This window comes from Lycium barbarum, chromosome 3 (genome assembly GCF_019175385.1).
Source record: "Lycium barbarum isolate Lr01 chromosome 3, ASM1917538v2, whole genome shotgun sequence".
Lineage (NCBI taxonomy): Eukaryota > Viridiplantae > Streptophyta > Magnoliopsida > Solanales > Solanaceae > Lycium > Lycium barbarum.
Window position 1 is genome coordinate 115,723,843 of NC_083339.1, and position 7,642 is coordinate 115,731,484.

At 38.6% G+C, this 7,642-nt stretch overlaps 1 long non-coding RNA gene across 1 annotated transcript; it reads right to left on the bottom strand.

Annotated features, from left to right (window-relative positions):
* Positions 1-665: 665 nt before the first annotated feature.
* On the bottom strand, positions 666-3,544 carry LOC132634037 (uncharacterized). Its single transcript, XR_009580008.1, has 3 exons — positions 3,296-3,544; positions 2,087-2,153; positions 666-1,153 (listed from the first exon to the last, which is right to left on the bottom strand). It is a non-coding gene; the product is annotated as an uncharacterized LOC132634037 (long non-coding RNA).
* Positions 3,545-7,642: the final 4,098 nt, after the last annotated feature.

Here is a 7,642-nt window from a genome sequence, read left to right on the forward strand (position 1 = left end):
ACAGTAGCACAGTCGTGGAGCAACCAAGGGTGGAACATAATTTTTAGAAGGCAGCTTAATGATTGGAGATGGAGAATGCAATCAATTTTTTTAGCCAGTTACAACAAAGCCAAGGCATCAACAATTTGGAAGATACTTTGAGGTGGAAAGGGACCAGGAACAACAATTTCTGAGTCAACTCTGTTTATAAGATTTTGAATATTAGAGAAGAACCAAACAAATGATTGGCCAAGGTTAATTTGTTTTTATTGGTTGATGACAAGAAATGCCTGCTTAACACAGGACAGAGTGCTCCAGATGTCTTTTGTGTTAGAAGATGCAGAAACCATGGGCGGAGCCACCTTAGGCGAAGGGTGGTCAGGTGCACACCGTTCGCCGGAAAATTACGCGGTGTACATAGGTTAAAATGTTAGCTATTATGAGTATATATTTAATGTTGCACATCCTTAATACAAGTGAGAAGGAAATTTGCACACCCTTCACCAAATCCCTGGCTCCACCACTGGCAGAAACTACAGCACACTTGTTTTTGCATAGTACTCACGTTTTACTAAATTGGAGGGAATAAGGTGGTATATGTGTCACGACCCAGCCCCGTGGGCCGCAACTGGTGCCCTACTTGGGCACCCAAACGGACATACAAACTAAATCATCATAGCAAAGCTTAACACGAATTTCATATTCATAATTTTAAAACAAAGTTGAGAATGAATATTATCTTGCGCGATTGCGCGTACAAAACATCATATCAGAATCAGAAGGGGCGGCGGAATATACATCGCCGAACATATACACATATCTCAAAAAGCCGGCAAGGCTATCAAATATGTCAAAAGCCGACAAGGCTATCAAATGGCACAACGGCCCAGAACACATATACAAATGCACGCCGACAAGGCTGCCATAACGAATAGAATCATATAAACACAATTGTACAGAAGTAGGCACACACACCCACAAATACGTCTACAGACCTCTAAACAGACCGATCAAAACATATGGCGGGACAGGGCCCCGCCGTACCCCTGAACCAATATGTACATACTCAGCGAACAAATATATACCAACATATATGCTCTGAAATGGGAAGAGCACTCCAACCAACAGAAGGGGATGTCCTAAACTGGTGAATCACCAAACTGTGCGTCTGTACCTGCGGGCATGAAACACAACCCCCGAAGAACGGGGGTCAGTACGAAATGTGTACTGAGTATGCAAAGCAGAATATACAGAAATCAAACCTGAGACATAAACGAAACAGAAGTGCCGAACATAAGTGAAAATCCAATCATATCAAAATGTTTAGTTTCAAACATGTAAGTCATGCATAGGGTACAGAAGAATATGGTCGCCCGCCCGTCGATGGCGCCATAACACAGCATAACACCAGAAAGTTTCAAATCTCCGTATCCCCGTCACATATCACATCACCGCATAACGCCAAATATAAGTGGAACCCGACCCTCTTTTGCGAGTAGCTCGGTGAACCATAAACACAGCATAACTCCGGAGTATAACAAAGTGCGCACGACAACAGAACTGGCCCGGGACTCGGCGAAGGGAATAACAAAATGCACGAATAGAGTCGTGAGTAGTCATATGCATAAAATCATCCTCATAAATTCAAACATAAGTAAAATGATCATATTTGAAAATCGAAATAATAGTCTTAACAAATTCTTTCAAAAGTTCCCGAATTACATAAAGGAAAGTCGCGGGACCCACGGACGGGAATTTACCCAAGTCGGGCCCGCTTATGGAAAACATACTCGTTATACGTAATGCAAACTTTTATAAAGATATATATATATATATATTGGAGCAATCCGAGCATTTATGTGAAAGATATGGCATTCGGAAATTTCGAAATTCTTTAAAGTGAAACCTTTTTTTTGCGCAAAGTTCGAAAAGCGATTTTTTTCGAATACGTAAAGGTTCATATTTCATCAAATCATACATAAGAGTGCCAAAGAACATATACGGATCATAACATGCTCGGATTTCGGATTTAGAATTTTCCTTAAGGCTCTAATTTAGCCTATGAAAACTAAGACATGCCAAAAAGAAAGGAAGTTGCCTTACATACCTCGAACGCACTTCCAAGATAGCCAATCTAAAGCTAATCCAAATCTACGCCTCGGGCTCCCCAAAGTCTACAATTACGCCAACGAATACCAAACATTAGCTAAGGGCACTTAAGCCATTCATTCCAAACTAATCATTAAATTCTACAGAAAATTCGGCAGCACTTCCCCTGTAAATAGGCCATCCCGAAAATTTATCTCGCTCAAAATCAACAACAACAACCACAATAACCAACCTAGTAACATTGATAACCAATTCGAAAGGCAAAATAATAATAGTAGCTCTCTTTTACGCCATTCGAGAACTTTCCAATTATTCAATTCTATGGCTTACATTCAAGTCACAATATCGTTCATACATTCGATTATCAACCCAAATCCATACTAACAACATTCAAGAACATTCTAAACCATTCACATAACATTTCCAACAATCCACAATTTTCCTCTAAATTGGCCGAAAAACAGCCCCTATGGCCGAGAGCAGCGCCCCCCCCCCCCCCCCCCCCCCCCCCCCTTTTTACACATCCCTCATTTTCAATTATGTGTTGTATCACAATCCACAATAGAACGATATGATTTTCATAAAACGTACAACTTACGTCAAACGCACAACTAGCCTCAAAACAACCCACAAATTCTCAACATCAATCTTAAGTCATTTAAAGCTCATTTCCAAACTAGAATTCGTATCGACGATAACTAAAATACCAAACGATAGTAAAGCGATCTTCGACACATTATAAGACTCACATTCGTCCACACTACACATATACATATGTTAATGATTCTTATATATACGAATTTCATTCAATGCACAAAGTTCCCCAAATCAGTCCGCAACGCTTACTATGTCAATTTGGGACATTAAATTCTCATTTCCAACCTACAAGTCATCACAACAACCATTACGACGCTAAACGACACTAATTCATTCCTTGCCAAATATTTGGGGGCTATACACGGCTACATTGCACACATATATACATATATTGACGATTTGTATTCTCTTCTCCATTCTACAACAATTTAACATGATACAAGAATAAATTCATCAATTCAATCCACACCCACACACCTATACTCCACACGGTCAACACACCCAACACAAGACCCAACTTCAACATTCCATATTTCATGATTTCCATCCATATTAATATACCATAACATGAATAAAACGTCCACAACACATAAACAAGAGCAAAACTTACCTTTGTTCTTCACTTCCACCAAGTAGCTAGGGTTTGCAAATCTCTTAAATGAAAGACTTGATCGTTCAAACGATGCTTCCACGTTACTTAAGGACCTTAAATTAGTGGGTTAACACCAAGGAATTAATTTTTGGGAAGCTAAAAATGGGAGGTTGTTTTCTTCCACCTTGGCCGAAACAGTGGGTTGAAGGGCTCTCAAGTTCTTGTCTTTTTTTTTTTTTGTTCTAAGTGTTGAAGTGTAAATGAGGGAAAGATGACTTAAGGGTCATCTTTTAAGTGTCTACAAATATATCAATTGACTTTGGCCCACACAATGTGTTGGACCAATTAAAATTGGCCACACAATGTGTGGGACCAATTCCCATTTACATGGCCACCAAAGGATTTTTTTTTTGCACAACATTTTTAATTCCAATTTTATGAATTGTGGTCCCAATTTTCCCTAAGTGTTCAATGCCATCAATTTCATACATAACTTATATCTCAAAATAAAATCAAATGGTCAAAAGTCCCGACTTCAAATCCCGGAATAATCTTGGCCTTAAATTATCATAGTTAATCCGGGTTGTCCCAATGTATAAAATACGGGACGTAACAATATGCCATGCCTAGATCAACTAAGGACTTACTTCTATGCTGGAACAAGGAACAAAAATGTGTCAAGAAGTGTACCTGGTGGAGAATGATACCTTCTTGTATCTGATGGGACTCTTTGGAAAGGAAGAAAATCTAAGAGTGTTTGAAGATACTGGTTGTTCTGTACAGAAAATTAAGCAGAGGACCTGGTGGAGAAAGGTACCTTCTTGTATCTGATGGGACACTTTCGAATGGAAGAAACTCTAAGAGTGTTTGAAGCTACTGGTTGTTCTGTACAGAAAATTAAGCAGAGAACCTGGTGGAGAAAGATACCTTCTTGTATCTGATGGGACACTTTGGAAAGGAAGAAACTCTAAGAGTGTTTGAAGATACTGGTTGTTCTGCACAAAAAATTAAGCTGAATTGCACTTTGTTATTTTATTTTTGGTGTAAGCAAGAATATAGGGAAAATGTGGATTCAATCATAGACTACTCACTGTAAGTACTTGGGGGATCTTTTGCACTTGTAATTACTTTTCCAGCTTTAAGGCGGTTTTATATAGGTCTTACCATTCCCCCCAAAAAACAAAAAAAAATGTCCAAGATGCCCAAAAGCTAAAAGTGAAGAATATATACCTTATATTTGGGCCACTATCATCTCGAATCAACAATTTTTCCTTGTAAGGTCCTTTGGTAATTGCTTCAACCAAATCCTTATATATGCCTGATATGAGCTCGGGGAACACCTCCCCCAACCGATCGAAAGTCACAGTGCCCAACTCACTATGTTCCAGAAAATTTCTTGCATACAATGCGCTTCCGCAAACTTCACTGTAGATTATCTTTCTTTGACCTTGTTTACCTACATGGTTGTAGACCTTCGAAAGTGTAGACTTGGGATCAACTCCATTTACTATTCTTTGTGTTCCCCAATCATTTTGAATTCCCTGAAGTTTGAAGCACGTCCGACATGTTGCCAGATCTTCCATCATAAACCTTGACATAATGCCAATAAATAGCGTTTTTTGATTGGCGCTCCAAAAGATAGGAGCGTTGTAAAGCCACTTGGAGTATTCACTGAAAAGAAACAATTACAGATTTTTTACCAATGTGGTTTTGCATTCAAGTCCACCTTCAATTACTGTCTCACGTTCAATTCACATTCCGCTTTCAAGTACAAGAGCAGAACAAGTAACCATTCCAGCAAAACATAAAATGGGGCAGAATTTTGAAAAGGTTGCTAAAAAAGATCAAAAATTCAACCAATATTAGGGATCGAGATAATCTAGCTAAAAGGTATTATTCGTTTCTTCCCAACTCCTTTCCCCTTGTTTGATTCCTCTTATCCCTTTTCTGAAAATTCAACTCTTCATAGAGCTGTGACCTTTATAGTTTCACTAAGAGCGTGTTTGGTATGTCCAATTTTCCCACGTTTAGTTGGTCAAAATGTCTTGAAAAACATTTCTGTAGGAAAATAAGTTCTCCTTAATGAAAGTAGGGAAAACAAGTTCCACTGTCTCCTCCCCACCCACCAAACACCCCCAACCCCTACCCCTCGACCTTCCCACACCCTTAACCCCCACTCCGAACCCCTACACCACCCAAACTACCCCCAACCCCATCCCCTACACCCCTACCCACCCCACCACTTAACTACCTCCACCTACCTCACCCCCTACCCCTATCACCAGCTACCCCCAACCTCTACCTCTCACCTCCCTACCGTCTACAATCCCTATCTCTCAACTTTGCAAAACTAGGAAAGTAGTAACTTTCAAAATTAGCAACTTAACAAAAGTAGCCGCTTTTTAAAATATTACTTGCGAAAAGTAGCTACTTTTCAAAAATAGTCGTTTTGCAAAAGTAGCCACTTAAGAAAATAGTCACTTTTAGAAAATAGCTACTTCGTGAAAGTAGATACTTTTTAAAAATAGTCACTTTTTGTTGACAAACATATAAAGATAAAGAATAGGAAAGGACCTTTAGATTTATTTGTGACCTCTGAGGAGCCGCATGAGATGAAAATCTCACGTACGGTTCTGTAATAGCGATGGGCACAGTGATGTTATCATCGACTATGATTATCTAGCCGTTCAAGTACAATTGATATAGTGGAAGCGAAGTTAAAATATGGTTTTTTGGGGGTGGAATTTGTGGCATCAACACATCGGGTTCATTTTGTGAAAGTAGTTACTTTTAAAAACTAACTATTTTGCAAAAGTAGCCATTTTTTAAAATAGCCTTTTTGTGAAAGTATTAAAATAATCATTTTTGCAATGTGCCCTCTCTGAGATAGTGACTACTTTTGTAAAGTGACCATTTTTAGAAAAATGACAAAAAAGTTGCTATTTCTGGAAATTTGCATTTTCGATCGTTTTGCAAGAAATATTGCAAAAATAGTCATTTTTATGTCACTTTTCAAAAAATGGCTGATTTACAAAAAATAGCCATTTTTTGTCACTTTGAAAATTGGCTAGTTTACAAACATATTCATTTTTTTGTGTTGTCTTTCAAAGTGCCAATTAGTCATTTTTTGGTTATCTTAGAAAACTTGCAAATGCATGCACATATTTGGTTATCTTATAAAAATAGCTACTTTGTGAAAGTAGCATCTTTTTCTTAATGCGGGGTGAGGGTAGTAGGGAAGATTGGAATGGGTTGGGGAGGGGGAGGGGGAGGTCGGGTAGGAGGTGAGAGGTAGTGAGTTGGGGGTGCGTGTGGTTAGGAGGTTGGATTGGTATTTCCGTCAAACCAAGCACTAGAAAATGTTTCCGCATCCGACCAAACACAAGAAAATAAGTAGGAAAATCAATTGTTTTCAAAGAAATCATTTTCTAGGAAACATTTTCCATCATACCAACCACAGCCTAATTCTTTGAAAATCTCATCAGTCAATCTCAAATTTCAAACGCAAATAGCAGCCCTTCCCTCTTATTCTTCACCTAATCCCCTCCTCCTACACCCACCCCACACCCCCCCCCCCCGGGCCCGCGTAAGGGTCTGTCAGGAACCAAATTTAAAAATCATCAGCCAAAAGAGTGATTCCAAAAGGAAAACCCCAGGTTCTCATACCACAATTTTGACTTCCTCTCTTTCTGCAACATAAAGCTTACAAATCTACTTGAATTACGTGATTACTGACATATTTATTCTATCCATATAATTTCCAGTCTTATAAATCTACTTGAATTACGCGGTTAATTACAAATATGATAAATATGGAAAATATGAGAAGCTATAAAACATGACAAAAATATCCATATAGTAAATCTCATCAGACGTACCTGGGTGGGCCCCTAACAGTAGTGATCAACTCCATGTAACATTTAACATCATGAGGTACACGAAGACCCTGATATGTACATGGAGGCCCCACGTCATCTAGTAGCGGCATAAGCTTGATACAACGCAGAAGCAAAGTTGTGCGATTGGCTACAATTGTTTAATCAAACAATTAGAAAATGTTAATATATGATTAACATTGAAACTTTGACGGTTAATTGAGTTTAACACTTACATCGAGTTGTGACATTCAAATCATACAACCGCGCTTTATCATCAACACCATAAAGGACTCGAAAACATGAGTTTCCGTAACGATAACCATTAGAGTGCATGGTCAAGAGGCCTAAAGTGATCTTCTAAACAATTTCCCAAACAAAAAAAGTTTAATTTTTAGAATTTAAAATGATAAGTAAGCAAATATTTATTGTTCTACTTACAGGAAAATCCTTCTATAGTAGTTGGAGAAACCAATGCATATGCCATCCT